Below are 20,171 nucleotides of genomic sequence, written 5' to 3'. Positions count from 1 at the left end.
AAGAGGCAGATTTGATACTACAGAATATGAAGTTCCAGAGAAGTTTTGTCTCGAGATATTATCCTTTGGAATTTATCACAAAGAAGAGATAAAAGGTCAAGCTAGGACCTTTCATCCACCATCCCATACCTGAAATAGAAGCATATGAAAACCAAACAGAATGGGTGGAAGGTAACCTAGTAGACCTGGACAACACTGGAATAGATGTAGAGAATGCTCTCATTGATTTAGAAAACCAACGTGATGAAAACTCTTTTTTACAGGTACCAGAAGAACTAGAGATTGGTATGAGTACTCCTCCAATTATGCAGACTCCTTGGAATGAGGAGAAGATCCCAAAAAGAAACAGAGAAGGGGTTTCCACTTCAGGAAGAGCCACCTCTGATTTGCAGCTGGAATAAAACAGGAGGCAAAAGCTAAATCCAGCATCCAAGAAAGAGTATTCTGAAGACTCAGCTAAGGTCACTAATATGGGAGTAGAAAAAAGTAGGCCTACCACTCCATCTAGAGGCATGCAAGAGGCTTCCACATCACAAACTCAGATGTTGGAAAGGCAGCTCAGTGTTGAAGTGTTTTATTTTAGAATGCCATCTAATAAAGACCAAGATATCAAGGAAAGCCATAAAGAAATCAAGGCTAGGAATGACAGGCTTAAGTCCCAAACATATGCAAAATATCTGAAGCTAACTTCTACCAATCAAACAAGGCTAATATCAAACTTTGACATTAAAGAGGGGAAGTTTTAGATGACCTTTGTGAAGCCTACAACCCAACAGCCAAAGACAACATCAGATTTCAAAGGGGTAGATTTTGAAGTGTTGGCAAGGGATATTCGTCCCATAAACCATATTGAATTGCATAAATAGGCTGGAGAGATGATATACTCCACCCTGACAGGTAAAGCTAGAGTCGCCCATCAGCTACAAAACTATTTGAACAACATCTCAACACAATTCCAGTTGGAGAAGGCCTCCTCACAGGCCAAGGATACCAGGATCAAGTCCTTAGAGGACTTAGTAATTGAATTGGGACATGATCCCAAGGATATAAAAGCCACAGAACAAATTATCAAAAAGAAGAATGATGACATAGTTGCATTAAAGAAACAACTAAAAATACCTCATCTACAGCATCCACAAACACTAGAAGTCCTAGAAGCCCAGCAGGGGCATGAAGAACTAATGGACTTGGTCTTGAAATTGAATGACCAACATAAAGAGACTGAAAAGGAATTGGATGCTTTGATCCAATTAAAACAAGCAGAAATGGCCACCGCTTCAATAAATGTTATCCCCAAAGTCTCTACAACAGTGTCATCCACATTAGCAGCATCTTTGGCACCTACAGTTCCAATTGCAACAACCTTGCAAGCAACAACAGAGTCTACATCAGCAGCAGGTGCATCAAGAGAGAAAGCAATAGAACTTGTGAAAGCCATGGAAGAAATGACCATCTATGCTACAAAGATGAAAAAGATAAAGGAAAAGGTGGCAAAGTTGGAAACTGATTGCAAACTAGCCCAACTCAAGCAAAAAGAAGAAACACAAAAGGCACAGAGAATGGGTGAGAGAATCAAAATCCTAGAGAAGGATTTAACACTAGAAAAACCACTTGGACAAACCAAGGAAATGTTGTGGGCCAATATCATTGACTCTGTCAATAATATTTGGCCATCAATCCAAGTTATTTTTTAGCAAACAGATATAGTTAAGGTAGCTACTAAAGCTATCTAGAAAGTAAAGGAGGAGTTGGGAAATAAGCCAGAGGATGCAAATAGACTCATCCACTTCCTCAATAGCAAGAATAGATATGAGCTCCAAGAGCTAAATATAGAAGACATGATTGCTGCCATTTTAGAGATAAGGAAGGTCCTTTCCGAAAGGAGCCTTATGCTTAATTTGGAAGAAAAGTGCCACAATATGCAGGTATCCATTGGTAGGTTCATGGCTAAATTTCAGATTTTGAGGGAGAAAGGTCTACCCAGTCCTATGGTCATCAATGAAAAACTCATGACACAGTTGGACTATGGTGATATACTTAGAAAATTGGCTAAGGAACAAGCCAATTCTTCAACCATTAAAGCCCTGCCAACAAGCAAAGTATTATATGACACATTTGAGAACTTGTTTTTCCTTGAGCATGAGGTAAAACATTTGTTCCTCACCAAGCCCAATTTTGCAAAGTATATTGAGGCTGATGAAATCTACAGGATAATGGTGAATGTGAAATTACTAGATTCAGAAGGGTGGGAGAAAATGATAGATTTACTATGATAAATAAACAACTAAAAGTTACTACACAGTAAAAATGAAAGCAGCAGGGTCAAACAGGTGAAAAACAACACAACAGGGTCAAAGAGTATCAGGGTTAAAGAGTATTAGTTGAAAGATGAAAGTAAAGAAGACTCCAGCATGAAACTCCACAACTGTAAGCCAACATAAAGGGCTACACTTCAACCATAAAGGCCAGCACAACCATAATAAAAGGGACAACAAGAAACAGTTCATTAGCTGTCTCTATCTTCTTGGAAGAAGATATTTGTATTTACTAAAATAAATATCAAGTTGTTTGGAGATATTTCGTAATCATTTTTTTTTGTATATATACTTCACAATTAGAAGTATGTAGGGTGGATTCTTAGACATTTCTATAGTTTTCTTGATCAAAGATTGTAAGCTATTGTATCACTATTGGACTAGCAAGTTGGATTATTGAATAAAGCAAAGACATTTCACTGGATTCATGTGTAGTGTGAAATACAGACAAGTATCTTATTTTGTGTTGTCAATTTTCTTTAAAAGTTTTTCCATAATATTAAATGTATCTGAAATCTAAATGCTTAATATGGAATGATATCTGAGAACTTGCTTCATTGCACTTTGTTTTGACTATTATGCATTTTGTATGTTTTCTTCTAAAATTATCTAAATTAAGGAATTCTTGAGTGCTCCTTAGTTCAAGTAGAATCCCTTTGGTCTATAGTAAAGGATTCTGACCTACCCTTTGCTCATGATCATCCTCTATTCCTCCTTTTAGTCCCGGTTTGAGGATTCTTGAGTGCCCTCTCACCCTGGTTAAGATCATTTCATCTATTCGACTTGAAAATCTATGTTTCACTCTGCTAGCTTGCCCACTGAACACTCCCTTTAATGATTTAATCCCAGTCGTACTGCCCTTCTTTGACTCCATAGCCCAATAGCCAGAGACACCAGTCTATCCATTTGCTTAAGGATTCTACCATCTAACTTTCAATACAAATCCAAAACCTCCCTGAACTTTAAAAACTAGCCTAAAATCTCAGAAAAAATCTAAAACATATAGAGAGAGCCCTCTCTGAGTCATAAGTTGGATAGAGCCTATACTTAAAAGATTTGTTTGTAGTTACCTCAGTATTTTCCTTCTTCTGATAACTTCTAGGGAAAATTCTGAGTGATAACATAGTGGCGACCATACTGGGGAGAACCCTCAGTCCTAATAAATCTTTAAGAAATTTTTAATTCTGTGTTAGGTCCCTATAATACTAGTGATTACCCCATTACTATTGTAGTTTTATCCCTTATTAATATTGTTGTGCCCTACTGTCCCCATGTTGTTATTACTTTGCCCCATAGAATCCCTCTATTGTTATTTTTGTGCCTTTATATTATTATTGTTAGGTCAGTTGGGTTATATTGTGACTCCTTAGACTCCTATATATAGAAAGGAGGTTTTGTCATTTGAAACATCAAAGAATCATTCATTTGTGTAATGTGAAGGAGCTTTCCCCCTTGAAGAGGCTGAATTCTAAGGCGTTGATCTATCTTTTCTATCTTTTTGTGAGCTGGTTTCATAACATTCGATATCAGAGCTTTCAGGTTGCTTACTAGGTGTTTGCATTTTCTTTCCTTGGGGCATCAGTTACTTCTGAATATCCAATTTAAGGCCCTCCCAAAAAAATTCCTTCTTAACCCTGTGGTAAGTTTTTAAAATCCTGAGTGCCTCCTAAGGGAGAAGTGTGCAATTCCATAAGAATCTTTTGTTTGAGTTGGGAATTCTTACAGAGGTATAAGCAATCTTTGTACCGTAACGAATCATTTTGCTAGCTAAATGTATCAGATGTACTGGAATCTTTTTGTAACTTTCGAATAATTGTCCACACTTCTTCATCATTCTTCCATTCCTCCCTTGCTTCGTTTATCCAATCTGGTTGGATAATAGAAATGGCGCACAAAAATGCTTCCACATCCTCATCCTTTCTTGAGAGTGCATCTGCCACCACATTTTGCTTCCCTTTTTTGTAGATGATTTCAAAGTCATAACCCAACATATTTGTGACCCACTTTTTTTTCTTTTCAGAGGATAATCTTTGTTCTAAAAAGTATTTAAGGCTATCATGATCCATTTTTACCTTGAAGTGTCTTCCCATTAGGTAGGGTCATGATTTCTTAAGTGCATGTAGTATTGCCAACATTTCCTTCTCATAAATAGCTTTGTGTAAAAACTTTCCCTTGATTGGATGAATTTCAAAAGTAATGGGTCTTTCATCTTGCATTAAAATAGCACCAATTCCATTTCCTGAAGCATCACATTCCACAATAAAGGTTTTTGTGAAGTCCAGTGTAGCTAAGACCAGTGTTTGGCACATTGCCTCTTTAAGATGTTCGAAGGCCTTTGTTGCTTCTAGAGTCCATGTAAATGCATCTTTCTTCAATTATGTTGTTAGAGGTGCTGCTATTCTCCCATAATTCTTAACAAACTTACGATAATACCCTGTCAACCTGAGAAATCCTCGTAGATGCTTTACGGATGTAGGGATTTTCCATTCCTTAATGGCTTTAATTTTTCTAGGGTCTACCTTAACTCCTTCATGAGATACAATATGACCCAATAATTCCACCTCTTGTACTCCAAAGAAACATTTGGATCTTTCTGCATATAATTGTTTCTCGTCCAATAGTTGTAGCACCCTGTCAACATGTTCAACATGATCCTTCCAAGACTTGTTGTAGATTAGTATATCATCAAAAGATGCTAACACAAATTTTCTAAGGAAGGGTTTGAAAATGGAATTCATCAAACCTTGAAATGTAGAAGGTGCATTGGTAAGGCCAAAAGGCATGACCAAAAATTCATAATGACCCTCATGAGTTCTAAATGTTGTTTTCGGAATGTCTTCAGTCTTCATTCTGATTTGATGATATCCTGAACGAAGATCCAACTTGGTGAAGTAAATTGATCCATGAAATTCATCCAGTAATTCATCAATGACAGGAATGGGAAACTTATCTTTAATAGTGAGCTTGTTGAGCTCCCTATAATCTGGACACATGCGCCATGATCCATCCTTATTGTGCACCAATACTACTAGAGCAAAGAAAGAACTTTGACTAGGTTGAGTTATACCAGCCTCTAGCATTTCTGCAACCATACGTTCAATTTCACTCTTTTGGGCATAGGGATATTTGTACGGCTTGATGTTTGGAGGAACACTTCCTGGAATCAGATGAATAGCATGATCATGATCACGAATAGGTGGGAGACCTTTGGGAGTCACAAATACCTTGGAATGATTGTCCAAGACTTTTTAGAGATATGGGTAAATAGATGATTTCGATGTGGAAACATCTAGCAAACATAATTATGCAATTACACCTCTTTGTTCCTTTTTTAGAACCTTTATCATACTGTTAGAGCTGATTATCTTTCTCTGTTTCCCTACAATACCCCTTAATTCAACTTCCTTTCCTTCCACAGAAAATTTCATGAAAAGTTCTTGAAAATTAAAAACTATTGTACCCAAGGATTGTAGCCATTAGACTCCTAGTACAACATCAACACCTCCCATTGGAATGGAAAGCATTGGGCTAGTCAATACATATTCTCCCATGGATAGCTTGATATTATGGCACTTTCCAAAGTAATTTATTGTTCCTCCATTTGCAACCATCACTTGACACTATGGTGCTGGATATAGGAAGCAATTCAATTCTTTTGCTACCTTACAATGAATAAAATTGTGGGTACTTCCTGAATCAATCAACACTATTACCTTTTTCTTCTTGATTTGTCCTTCTATCTTGATGGTTTGAGGAGTGCTAATTCCAACCAATGAATTACAAGATATGGTCAAATTCATTTCTTCTTTATCTAGGCTTTGTTCTTGGAGTATATCCTCTTCTTTTGACCTTTCTTTCTCTTTTTCTTCTTCCTCTTAACAATCTATGTAGAATAATTTCTTCTCAGCATACTTATGACCTTTAGTGTATTTGCTATCACAATTGTAACAAAGCCCTTTTGCTCTTTTTTCTTCCAATTGTTGTGGTGGAATGTTTGGTTTGCCAACAAAATAAAGTTGAAACAATTAAGACCTCGGGTCTATTACAACCTTTATCCATTCCAAGCCAATGTTGGGAGGAGGTTTCAATGGATTTTATCACAGGTTTACACAAGTCTGAGGTAAAGAATGTCATCATGGTGGTAGTTGACAGACTTACCAAGTATGCACACTTTTATGCATTATCACATCCATTTAAAGCCAATACAGTTTCTACTGCATTTATGGAAACAATTCAAAAGCTATATGGAAACCCAAATATTATTGTAAGTGACAGAGATCCCATTTTCACTATAAATTTTTGGATAGAATTATTTTCTTGTCTCGATACGCAGTTAGCTCATAGCTCATCTTATCATCCTCAATATGATAGGCAAACTAAGATAGTAAACAAATTGTTTGGAAGGATATCTTCGTTGCTTTGTATCTGATAAACAGACACAATGGGTCAAATGGTTGCCTCTGGCTGAATGGTGTTATAACACTTCCTTCCATATAGCAACAAAAATGACCCCATTTATGGCACTTTATAGATATCAGCCACCATCCATCACATCATATTTAAGAGAAAATTCTAAGGTTCAAGCAGTGGAACATCACATCAAGCATCAACAACAAGTCCTCCAACTCTTAAAGGATAACCTCGTGTTGGTGCAGAATAGAATGAAACAACAGGCAGATCAACATTGCAGTGAAAGAAGTTTTGATGTAGGTGATTGGGTATTCCTACAGCTATAACCATATAAACAAATGTCCCTCAAGCAAGGTAAGAAGGATAATAAATTATCACCAAAGTATTATGGTCCGTACAAGGTGTTGCAAAAGATTGGTACTATGGCATACAAATTGGAGCTTCCTACAGGTTCTTGAGTGCACCCAATTTTCCATGTTTCATGTTTAAAGATGGTTATAGGCGACAAGCTCCCAGTTCAAACAATATTGCTAGAATTTTACAAGGAAGGAAAAATTATATTGGAACCGGAAGTAGTCACAGAAACAAGAACTCGACAGCTGCTAAATCGATCAATTTCAGAGTATCTCATCAAGTGGAAGAACTTATCCGCTGAAGATTCCACATGGGAGGATGAGAATTTTATATAGAAGCATCCAGAACTACTCAAGCATTGAGGACAACACTTTTTTAAAGGAGAGGGGCATGTTAGGTCCCTATAATACTAGTGATTACCCCATTAATATTGTAGTTGTATCCTTTTTTAATATTGTTGTGCCCCTATTGTCCCCATATTGTTATTTTAGTGCCTTTATATTATTATTGTTAGGTCGGCTGGGTTATATTGTGACTCCTTAGACTCCTATATATAGAAAGGAGGGATTTTCATTTGAATCATCAAAGAATCATTCATTTGTGTAATGTAAAGGAGGTTGCCCCCTCGAAGAGGCTAAATTCTAAGGCGTTGATCTATCTTTTCTATCTTTTTGTGAGCTGGCTTCATAACATTCTATATTTAGAGCCTCTTAAAGTAATTTATTAGAAGTTATTTATCATGAAAAGAAAACAATTTAAAAAAAAAAAATCTGAAATTCTGGCTTCGAGGAAAACATATTATACTAGGGCCAACTCAGATCCAAACCCTCCCCCAGTATTTGATAATCCCAACCTGATTTGAAGAAAATCCAAAGTAGAATAAAGTTCAGCCAATCACACACCCTTAGTTAAACCTAATTCATGCTCAAATGAATGGTTGTTTTTAGAAGATCTTCCCTTTTATGAGCAATTTGATCTGTCATTATTTAGATCAAAGTCTGAAAGTGAAATTTGTGACACTGTCATAGATCCAGAGTTTATTGCAAACCTCGAAGTCTAAAAAGACAACAAATCAATTGATGCATACCTTCTAAATTCACCACAATCATCCCTTAGTACTTCCAAGATCCCTGAGCTTTCTGAACAATTGTCCACTACTCTCAGTTCACCATTATTCCCTTCAACATCTGAAGCCCATTCCCCACCTCCATTCATGCCCTCACTCCCTTAACAACCTATCATATCCCAAGTACCACCTACTGGTCCTAGTTCACCCTCCACACTGTATCATCTTCCAGTGCCTCAACCCCACATTTTAGCCCTTCCCAGCTTATAGCCATGGCAAATAGATATGCTCCCCTTGTCTTACCTGCTCCACTTCATGCCATGCCAGCAGAATACCAGAGTAAAATCGTCCAATTTGATGGCATATGACACTACACTATATAGCACCATGTTAATAAAATGACAAACTACTTTGAACTTCATGAAATTGATATTGTGGATGTCCAAATGAGATTATTTGCTCAGACTTTAGCTGGTGATGTTAGGAAATGGTTTAGATCACTGTCTAATAATAGTATTGATAGTTTATAAGTATTTCAATAACAATTTTTGAATAGATGGGAAAATAAAAAGAATCCTCTACAGATCCTTTCAGAATATGAAAATATAAGGAGAGGACCCAATGAGATTGTTCAAGATTATTGCACCAGATTTAACAATATATATAATGCAATTCTAGTTAATCTTAGACCTCCACCTGACTTAGATTTGATAAATTTCCCTGATGGTTTTGACACAGACATGGCATTCCAGCTCAAGGAAAGAAACCCCCCAACCCTAGAAGATATGCAAAGTGTAGTAGTAAGCGTTGAGGCTAATTTATTAGCTAAAAGAGCTAGAGTTAGGAATGAAAGAAGAAGCTCAGCTAAAGACAAGCCTTCACCCTCTGACATTAAGATAGATAGTTTAGCAAAAGGCATGGAAAAGTTAATGGATAGAATAGAGAATATAGAGAGGAAACCCCAGTGGGATAATCAACAGGCACCCTTGGTTAGAAATCCGAACTTTAGGAAAAACCAAAACCAAAACACTGGAACAAATGGACCTAATCAGAATATCAGACCTCCTTTCCAAGAAAATTATGCAGAAAAATCCCATCCCGAAGACCCAGAGTAAGATATAAAGATTAACCTGATGGGATTAGATGATGAAGGTGTTGTTCTTCTGACCCAAGATGATCAGGAATTGCATATGCTGCAACAATTGCAAATCCAGTCTATAGAGTCATTTGATTATAAACAAGGCTATGATTCTTCCATGTTTTAAGTACATAAGCAGTACAACCTAAGGAGTAAAAAGAATTCTGATATCCCTAACCAAATCAACAAAGCCAAATCAACCTAAGAAAATCAAAGAAGCCCTGGTTTCTAAAATCCTCCAGATTCTCCCCAGACAAAACCAGAACTCTTCTGGCCCTACTATTGAAGATATAACCCCTAATCAACCTTCTGATGATCAACCCTCTACTTCAATTCCCCCCAAAAAACTAGTGGACACACCTCAAAATACTAGATTGGAAAATTCACAGAAAGAGGTCCCCCAATAAGGAAAAGAAGACCATCCCACCCAAATCCCTACTGTCAAAAGTCCAAACCCTCAAATAGAGAAAACCCTTTACCTTTTAATTTGGGAGCAGAGGTAGCTAAGCTAAAGGTTTCAGTCCCTTTGACAGAGTTAATCAAGAATGAAACCTACAAAACACAGATAAACCAGACCCTAAACCTTCCTGAAAATGAGGATTCTGTTAACCTGTTTGATGACCAACCTGAACTTATATTTGGTCTATATGTCAATGGAAAACCAATAGAAGGAGGAATACCACCTTTCTTATTAGCCTTGGCATCCATGACAAAATTCTTCATAATGCAATGTTGGATTCTGGAGCTTTCCACAACTTAATGCCCAAATCAGTAATGGAAAAATTGAACCTAGACATTACAAGACCTTACAAGGACTTAACTCAAGTCAAGTAAAGTGTCTAGGGTTGATTAAGGACCTCTGTGTCACCTTAGTTCAATATCCTTCCAAGAGAATCCTTATGGATATTGTGGTTGCTGACATCCCATCGAAGTATGGCATGCTATTATCCAGGTCATGGGGAGCCAAACTTCAGGGATCTCTACAACTTGATATGTCATATGCAACAATTTCTGTTTTTGGACAACCCAAGAAATTGTATCGAGAAAATTTAATGAAATTACATGGTGAGTAGCCGGGATCGGCCTCAAAACTTTCCTATCTACTCTGTACATTCATATATTGACTCTTTTATTCTGTATAATATTGGTCAAACACAAGAAACTTTTTTAGACAGTGTTGATACATAACCAAAAGAAATTGTAGTTTCAAAACAAGAGGAAATTGTCCGAACTTTAAAACTTTCAACTAAACAAGGTAGTCAAGATGAGGAAAAGTTAGTGGAAACAAATGATGCTAATTATGAACATGAGACATTGTGGCATCTTGAGTTTGATGGGTCAATCAATAAGTTTGGAGCAAGAGTAGGAGTTTGGATATACAATCTAGAGAATGATTACTCAGAAGGCCATGCATACATACTAAATTTTAATTGTACTAACAATATGGCCGAGTATGAAGAACTAATTTTAGGTCTCAAATTAGTTAGGAAGCTAGGAGCTATAAGAGTTTCTATCATGGGAGACTCTGAATTAGTGATAAAAAAATTAATGTTGTATATATGACTAAATACCCTAGATTAAGTTGTTACAAAGGAACCATTGTAGAAATATTAAACACTTTTTTAGAAACCAAAGTTGTTGTCATTCCTAGAAAACATAATATGCAAGCTCATAGTTTAGCAATATTCGCCAGCACCTGCAAGTTACCCTTTCATCCTAACTATCAGTACACTGCTGAAGTAAGGCACAAGCCTGCAATTCCAGATAATTTGAAGAACTAGAAAATATTTGTTGATGACAAACAAATAAACAAATTTTTGGTCTCAGAACAAGAATTTTTAAATAGCAATATAGATATTGACACATCAATATATCCTAACACTAAAGATAAAATAGAAATAAATGAGATAGAAGGTGAAGAGATAGATAGATTTCATCCCACTAAATTTACAAAATCAGATGTAGAAAACCTAGAGCAAGTTGAGATTGATGAGATAATTAACAAAGACACTGAAGTAATCAATCTCAAAGACAATTTCTTGCCTAAAGGATTAACCCCTTTGGAAGACTTGTTTGATTCAAATGATGTTCCTAGAAAGCCTAAAATGGAACCTTTGAAATATGATATGGAGGAGTGTAATATAGGCACTGATGAAAATCCAAAATTGATCAAACTTTCTAAATCATTACCTCCCACTGAAAGAGTAAAATACATTGAGTTATTAAAATAATTTCAGGATGTCTTTGCTTGGAGTTATGAGGACCTCAAATCCTATGACACCAACATCATACAACACACAATCCCTATAAAAGAAAATCAAAAAAATCAAAAACCTTTCAGACAAAAAATTAAAAGGATAAATCCGGTCCTATTACCTTCAATTGAAAAGGAAATTCAGAGAATGTATGATGCTAATATAATCACGCTAATCAGATTTTTTGATTGGGTTTCAAACTTGGTTCCAACTAGGAAGAAAATTGGTGAGATAAGACTCTGTGTGGACCTTAGGAACCTCAACAAAGTATCACTCAAAGACAATTACCCTCTCCCCAAAATGGATCATATTTTGCAAAGGGTAGTTGGATCAACTAGAATCTCATTATTGGATGGGTTTTCTGGTTACAATTAGATCTTAGTTCATCATGATGATCAAGCCAAGACTGACTTCACTACTCCTTGGGGCACCTTCATGTATCTGAAAATGACTTTTGGACTAATGAATGCAGGAGCCACTTTCCAAAGGGCTATGGATATAGCCTTTGCCAAAGGAATTCATGATTTTCTTGTAATATAACTAGACGACATTACTGTATTTTCAAAATCTAATAGCCAACATTTGGATCATCTAAGGCAGGTTTTTATCAAATGCAGGAAATATGGAATTTCGTTAAACCCTAAGAAGTCTTTGTTTGGGTTAGAAGAAGGAAAGTTACTAGATCATATAATTTCAAAAGATGGTATCCGAATAGACCTGGCAAGAATAAAAGCCATCTTATAGATACAACATCTAAGGAACATCGGAGAATTACAAACTTTCTTAGGGAAAATTAACTTTCTTTGGAGATTTATTTCTAATCTAGAAGAATTAATTAGATCACTGAACAATATGTTAAGAAAAGATTCAACCATAAAATGGACTGTTGAGGCTAAGAAATCCTTTGAATAAATTAAACTAGCCTTAACTAGAACACAAGTTTTGATCAATCCAAAATTTGACAGAGATTTCATCTTATTTTCCTTTGCTTCTGAGCACACAATTGCTGCAGTTTTATTGCAGAAAAATGACCAGGGCTATGAACAAACTATTGCTTTCTTTAGCAAGGTCCTGAGAGATGCCCCCTTAAAATACAACATAATGGAAAAACAAGCTTTTGCTTTGGTCAAAGCTATCAAGGACTTTAGGGTATACATTTTATATTCTCATATAGTAGCCTATGTTCCCAATTCAGTAGTCAAAGACATCCTAACTCAAGGTGGTCCAGATGGAAAGAGGGGAAAATGGATTGCTACTATTTTAGAATATGACATAGAAATCAAACCAACTAAGTTAATCAAGGGCCAAGGTTTAGCCAAGCTCATGGCTAAATCAAACTGTTAGGCCCTAGATATAAACTTTATTGCACAAATAGATAATGAAGAGTAGATCGTGACTCCACTAATCAACCAGGCCTTTATTGAATCACCATGGTAAGATGATATCATTTATGTTTTACAAAATTTACAAGCTCCTCCTGAATTATATAAGACCAAAAGCATATTTTTGAAGATGAAGTCCTTAAAATTTTGTATATTTGATAATGCTTTGTTTTGGAGAAATCAGGAAGGTATTCTTCTCAAGTGTTTATTAAAAGATGAATATGACAAAGTATTTCAAGAGTTTCATGTAGGTGACTCTGGAGGACACCTTTATTAGAAATCAACCGCTAGTAAAATTCTTAGAGCCGATTTCTACTGGCCTACCTTGTTTTCTGATGTAAAGAAATATGTGACCTCCTATCACAAATGTCAAGTTTTTGAGGGAAAGAAAAAGCTTCTACCATTACCCCTCAAGACAATCTCTGCTGAAACACCTTTCCAACAATGGGGTTTAGAATTCATTGGTGAAATTCACCCACCTTCCTCTGCCCAACACAAATGGATCCTCACTGCCACAAACTACTTCACAAAACGGATAGAGGCCATACCTTCAAGGCAAGCCACTGACACTGTTATCATAACCTTCCTTGAAAATAACATTCTGTCATGATTTGGATGTCCAACTAAGCTCATTACTGATAATGCAACAGCCTTTAAATAAAAAAGAATGATAGAGTTCTGCAATAAGTACCATATAACCCTATTCCATTCCACAACCTATTATCCTCAAGGAAATGGACTGGTATAATCCTCAAACAAAAGCCTAGTGAACATCATAAAAAAGTTGTTGGAGGACAATAAGAAAACATGGAACAAAAAGTTGTTCAATGCCTTATGGGCAGACAGACTAACAACAAAGAAATCAATTTGTACTTCACCCTACCAGCTATTTTATGGGATGGAAGTTGTCTTTCCATCCTCCTCGGGAACACCAGTGATGAAGCTTCTTCAAGAGTTGTAGGTTGAACCAAATAGTATCCAAAGGAGAATCAACCAAACCATTCACCTTCAAAAAACCAGGGAGGAAATTTATATTGGATCTTAGGTTGTGCAGGAAAGAATTAAAAAGATTTTTGACAAGAGAACCAAGGCTGAAGATTTCTACCTTGGTGACAAAGTCCTAAAATGGGTTTCAAGGAGGGAAGCTAAACGTAAACGTGGGAAATTTGAGTTCCTATGGAAAGGCCCATATGTCATTTATGCTTTCAAAGGTAATAATGATTTCTTCCTAATAGAAATGGATGGTACAAAAGCAAAAGGTGGACCAGTGAATGGTCGAATGCTCAAACACTATTTTGAACCTAACTACTGATTTTTACTTTCCATTGTACATATTCCATTTTTCTTCAAAAAGTTTAGTTTGGATTGGATGGTGGTCATTGAAGTTGAAGCCCGAAGAGAAGGCCCTAAGTTTTGAAAGATTCACTGTCATAAGTATTAATAATACAGAAGCATAGATGAACATTTAGCAAGGTAATATCAATAACAATTCAAAGGCTACTGATCTACAATGTTCTTGACATTTCACTAGGAAATGCCATCCCCAAGTGGAGCCACTGTTAGGTTCATATACCAATAGGAGACATAATTTTGAATGACTAAAGGTTAAGCCTTGTAATATTGTACAAACCTTTGCTTTCTACAAATGTTTTCCATATTAAAAAATTAAAAAATGTAAAGAGGGTATGTCCTAAAAGAATAATCAAAGGATAAAAAGAATGAAGATAGGTAAAAAAAAAATGAAATATATGAACCCCAAAAGAAAAAAGAGACCATGGAAAGTGTGCAAGTCAAAATGCCACTACTATTTACTTTTTATGCTTAATAAATGATTGTGTGCAGCTTGTTACTTATGCCACAATCCATGAATAGTCAAAATGTTTAAACTTGGCTATTTCATGATTTGAATTTTATGTTTACAGGTAGTGAATAAATCTGACCAAACAGTGTAATCCTGGAAAATCATTAGATAGGTAGAGTAAATAAAAGGAGCTCATCAGTTTAATATGAGTCCTTGGATGATATAAGTTTAGACTTAGATAGTTTATTTTGTAAAGAAAAGAGAAGATTGATAAGGGTTTGCTAGCCTAATTGCACCCAAATAAAGTGAAGAAAAAATAGTAGGATAAGTAGATGGGTAAGTAGTAGAAAGGTCGTAGAAATGTCTTGTGATTACATGAAAAGAACTTGTGATATTTTTCCAAATGCATCTTTTAAATATGCATAAGCAGTACATAAAGCAAAGACAATGGTTCACAACATGATTCATTTAACATCCCTATCTTTCATTTTAACCCCTACATCAGTCATTAACTTCCCCTTCATAATAAAAGATTAATATCTTTAGCTCCTTAAGTCAAAGAGGCTTAGAGCATTTCTCTGACTTCTGGAGGGACCGGACCCTTGGCTTGATGACTTAAGAAAAGAAACAAAGGTGTTAAAAACCCCTTACAATTCATTCATCCCTCCTCCCCCTCCCACAAAAGTCCTTTTCCTAAAGGCTAAGTCTTTTGCCTAGGGAAAACCCATAACAAACATGTTCTATGATAAGAAACCCATGATGTAACATTTATCCTAAGTCAAGCACCCCCACCCCCCCAACTCATTTCACTTCATATTAACATTTATTAATATATAAAAAATCCCCGAAAAACCCAATTTGCCATATATATTTAATTCTTGTGGTGTAAATTAACCCCACCCCTTAGGTTAATTATAAACTATATTATTACCCATATCCCGCAAAAATATATTAATAACCCCACCTTAGCCCTTAATCTCACATTAGAGCACCCTGATGAGATTAAAGGTTAAGATAATCTCATACCGCTGTGATTAGGCCCATGGGTCCCCCCCCCGAAAACTTTATGGTTAAATCACTGTGCAACTCCCATCTCTCAACCACTACTGATTGTCCCTCCTTTACATCCAATGCCTATCATCTATATCGGGCCGACCCGATGTCCACCCTTTACCTGCCCGATGAGGTGGTTTTCCCCTTGGCCCCCAATGCTACGTGTCAAGTGCTGAATGGAATCAGGCAGCCCATCCCGAATAGCGCCCACACCACAAAAGCAGCGATGAGCTCCCAAACTGCTTCCCCTTTCCAACCGAAAAATGCCACTATTCATACATTAGTGAAAACCTGCCAAAATTAACCATTTTCCTATAAAAGCCTAATTACCCCTCTTTTTGCTCTTTTCACACGTTTGCCTTTGAGAACTCAGAGCATCGTCGCAACTCTCGCAAACTACTGAAATAGCTCATGAACCTCCACGATTGCTCCACAGAAGCTACAGACAGTCCGACACAGTCATCCATCCATACCAGAGTTGTACAAACCCCTACGAACCTCCATAAACTACAAGTTATAGTCAAATTTACCCAATTCCAAGTATTTAACTGTGGAAAACCCACTTAGTCATCTAATTCCAGTAAATTTCCCTCATAACACTTTAAATTAAGTGGAAAATAATTAGATTTATTTTTGTTTTTACACTTTAGACCAAAACCATCTGCAAGAACACAGTTGCCATAGAAAACTTAAAATTACCCCCCATACTCAAATCCACAAGAACTAAGTATGGCTGCTCCAATTGCTATGGATGTGAGACCCATCTCTACACCCCGTTTAGACCTGGACCACCTTCCTCTAGCTGATAAAGATTTCTAGATAAAAGGTACCACTGTCATAGAGCTCTTGCTCAAAGTACATTCCCAAGGTAGGGACAACTTCCTGAACCATGCTGATGAAATTGGCCTTTGGGAGTCAAATTTTCCCAAGCACTAGTTCCCCCAAGTCCACATTTTTCCTGAAATTTTGTATATGTGCTATGCTTGTTACATCCCAAGTCACAAAACTATCATGTATCATGAGTAGAAGGTCCTTTTCACCATCACTACTGAGTCTATAAATGAAATGTTGCGGCTCCAACTAGGGCCAAACCTAACTCCCCTCTCAATTAGAGATCTGTTGGACTTATATCCCAAACTCAACTCTATGAAATTGGCCCAATTGCTTGAAACCTTCATCAGAGAAGAGAATCACATCCCTAACGACCCCCCTCCATATGTGGCAACTATTTTTTCCCCATGGGGCTGAAATATTGTAGCCATGATATATTGTGTTTTTGGTTACTCCACAAGTGAGTACATTGATGAAATTATCCTGGCTTTTATGTCCATCTATACCCGAGGACAGCGTCCTGCAACCATTTATGACTTTGCCACATTCATAGTTGACGGAATGCATGATAAATTCACAAGAATGGGAAATGAAAAGGTTTTCAAATACTCCTCAGTATTATACCATATGTTCTTATATTATCAATTAGAGAAATTCCCATTCACCGTCCAAAAAATGGACACCAAGCATCAACGTAGGTCAGTCATTTTTTGGACCCCATTAGTCCACGAGTATCAGTATCCATACTGTTATTCAGAATTCATTGACTTATTTGTACATTTGGTTATGACAATGTTGACTGGAAACCCTCCTCCAAGAATCAGTCCAGAAATAAAGAGAGTCCTTCAACTATCAAAGCAGACCAAAGTGGGTGACAGGTACCTTTACCCGAACCACACATAAATTAGGATATATGGTTGCATTCTTGCACCATATAAGTTGCCAAGATACCCCCCCATGGGTTTGTTTGCATTAGAATGCTATAGGCAAATTATCAATGCAGATGAGGTAAACTTTGTCAATGCCAAGAAGAAGGCCAATTTCAAAATAAAAGACCAACTAGGCCCCTTAATATGCAACTCTAGAGAGGCTAGAAAAGAGGAAGATTTGATACTACAGAATATGAAATTCCATAGAAGTTTTGTTTGGAGATATGATCCTTTGGATTTTATCACAAAGAAGAGACAAAAGTTCAAGCTAGGACCTTTCATCCACCATCCCATACCTAAAATAGAAGCATATGCAAACCATACAGAATGGGTGGAAGGTACCCTAGTAGACCAGGACGATACCATAATAGATGTAGAGAATGCTCTCATTGATTTAGAAAAGCAGCTTGATGACAACTCTTTTCTGCAAGTACCAAAAGAACTATAGACTACTATGAGTACTCCTCCAATCATGCGGACTCCTCAGAATGAGAATAAGATCCCAAAAGGAAATAGAGAAGGGGCTTCCACTTCAGGAAGAGCCACCTTTGATTTGCAGTAGGAATCAAACAAGAGGCAAAAGATAAGTCCAGCCTCCGAGAAAGAGTATATTGAAGACTCAGCTGAGGTCACTAATACGGGAGCATAAAGAAGTAGGCCTGCCACTCCATATGGAGGCATGCGAGAGCCTTCCACATCACAAACTCAGATGTTGGAAAGGTAGCTCAGTGTTGAAGTGTCTTCTTTTAGAATTCCATCTGATAAATACCAAGATATCAAGGAAAGGTATAAAGAAATCAAGGCTAGGAATGAGAGGCTTAAGGCCCAAACGTATGCATAATATCTGAAGCTGACTCCTACCAATCAAACAAGGCTAATGTCAACCTTTGGAAATTAAAGAAGGGAAGCTGTAGATGACCTTTGTGAAGCCTATAGCCCAGTAGCCAAAGACAACATCAGATTTCAAAACGGTAGATTTTGAAGTGCTGGCAAGGGATATTCATCCCATAGACCAAATTGAATTGCATAAACAGGCTGGAGAGATGATATACACCACCCTGATAAGTAAAGCCATAGTGGCCCACTAGCTACAAAACTCTTTGAACAACATCTCAGCACAATTCCAGTTGGAGAAGGCCTCCTCACAGCCCAACGATACCAGGATCAAGTCCTTAGAGGACTTAGTAATTGACTTGGGACACGATCCCAAGGATATAAAAGCTACAAAACAACTTATCAAAGAGAAGAACGATGACATAGTTGCATTAAAGAAATAGCTAAAAATACCTCAGCTACAACATCCACAAACAATGGAAGTCCTAAAAGCCCAGTAGGGGCATGAAGAACTAATGCACTTGGTCTTCAAATTAAATGACCAACTTAAAGAGACTGAAAAGGAATTGAATGTTTTGATCCAATTAAAACAAGCAGACATGGCCACCTCTTCAACAAATGTTATCTCCACAGTCTCTACAACAGTTCCATCCACATTAGCAACTTATTTGGCACCTACAGCTCCACTTGCAATAGCCTTGCCAGCAACAACAGAGTCTACATCAGCAGCAAGTGCATCAGGAGAGAAAGCAACAGAACTTGTGAAAGCCATGGAAGAAATAACCATCCAGGCTATAGAGATGAAAAAGCTAAAGGAAAAGGTGGAAAATTTGGAAACTGATTGAAAACTAGCCCAACTCAAGCAAAAAAAGAAACACAAAAGGGATAGAGAATGGGTGAGAGAATCAAAATCCTAGAGAAGGATTTAACACTAGAAAAACCACTTGGACAAACCAAGGAAATGTTGTGGGCCAATATCATTGACTCTGTCAATGATATTTGGCCATCAATCCAAGTTATTTTTGAGCAAACAGATCTAGTAAAGGTAGCTACTAAAGCTATCCAGAAAGTAAAGGAGGAGTTAAGAAATAAGCCAGAGGATGCAAATAAACTCATCCACTTCCTCAATAGCAAGAATAGATATGAGCTCCAAGAGCTAAATATAGAACACAGGATTGTTTCTATTTTAGAAATAAGGTCCTTCCCAAAAGGAACCTTATGCTTAATTTGGAAGAAAAGTGCCACAATATGCAAGTAGCCATTGATAGGTTCATGGCTAAATTTCAGATTTTGAGGGAGAAAGGTTTGCCCAGTCCTATGGTCATCAATGACAAACTCATGACACAGTTGGACTATGGTGATAGACTTAGAAAATTGGCTAAGGAACAAGCCAGTTCTTCATCCATTAAAGCCCTGCCAACAAGAAAAGTATTATATGACACATTTGAGAACTTGTTTTTCCTTGAGCATGAGGTAAAACATTTGTTCCTCACCAAGCCCAATTTTTCAAAGTATACTGAGGCTGATGAAATCTACAGGAGAATGGTGAATGTGAAATTACCAGATGCAGAATGGTGGGAGAAAATGACAGATTTATTGTGATAAATAAACAATTGAAAGTTACTACACAGTAAAAATGAAGGCAGCAGGGTGAAATAGGTAAAAACAACACAACAGGGTCAAAGAGTATCAGGGTTAAAGAGTATCAGTTGAAAGATGAAAGTAAAGAAGACTCTAGCGTGAAACTCCACAATTGTAAGCTAGCATAAAGGGCTACACCTCAACCATAAAGGCCAACACAAC

At 36.9% G+C, this 20,171-nt stretch overlaps 1 pseudogene; it reads left to right on the top strand.

Moving 5' to 3' along the window:
- The first annotated feature begins 1,265 nt into the window (after positions 1-1,265).
- The window catches only part of LOC149151829 (uncharacterized), a 65,100-nt pseudogene continuing 46,194 nt past the window's right edge, over positions 1,266-20,171 (top strand).

The sequence above is a fragment of the Pinus tabuliformis genome, chromosome 9, assembly GCF_031772625.1.
Source record: "Pinus tabuliformis cultivar Carrire ecotype Pingquan chromosome 9, CPIR1, whole genome shotgun sequence".
NCBI classification, from domain to species: domain Eukaryota; kingdom Viridiplantae; phylum Streptophyta; class Pinopsida; order Pinales; family Pinaceae; genus Pinus; species Pinus tabuliformis.
Note: the sequence above shows the minus strand (reverse complement) of the source record. Positions and strands in the feature narration are given on the sequence as shown.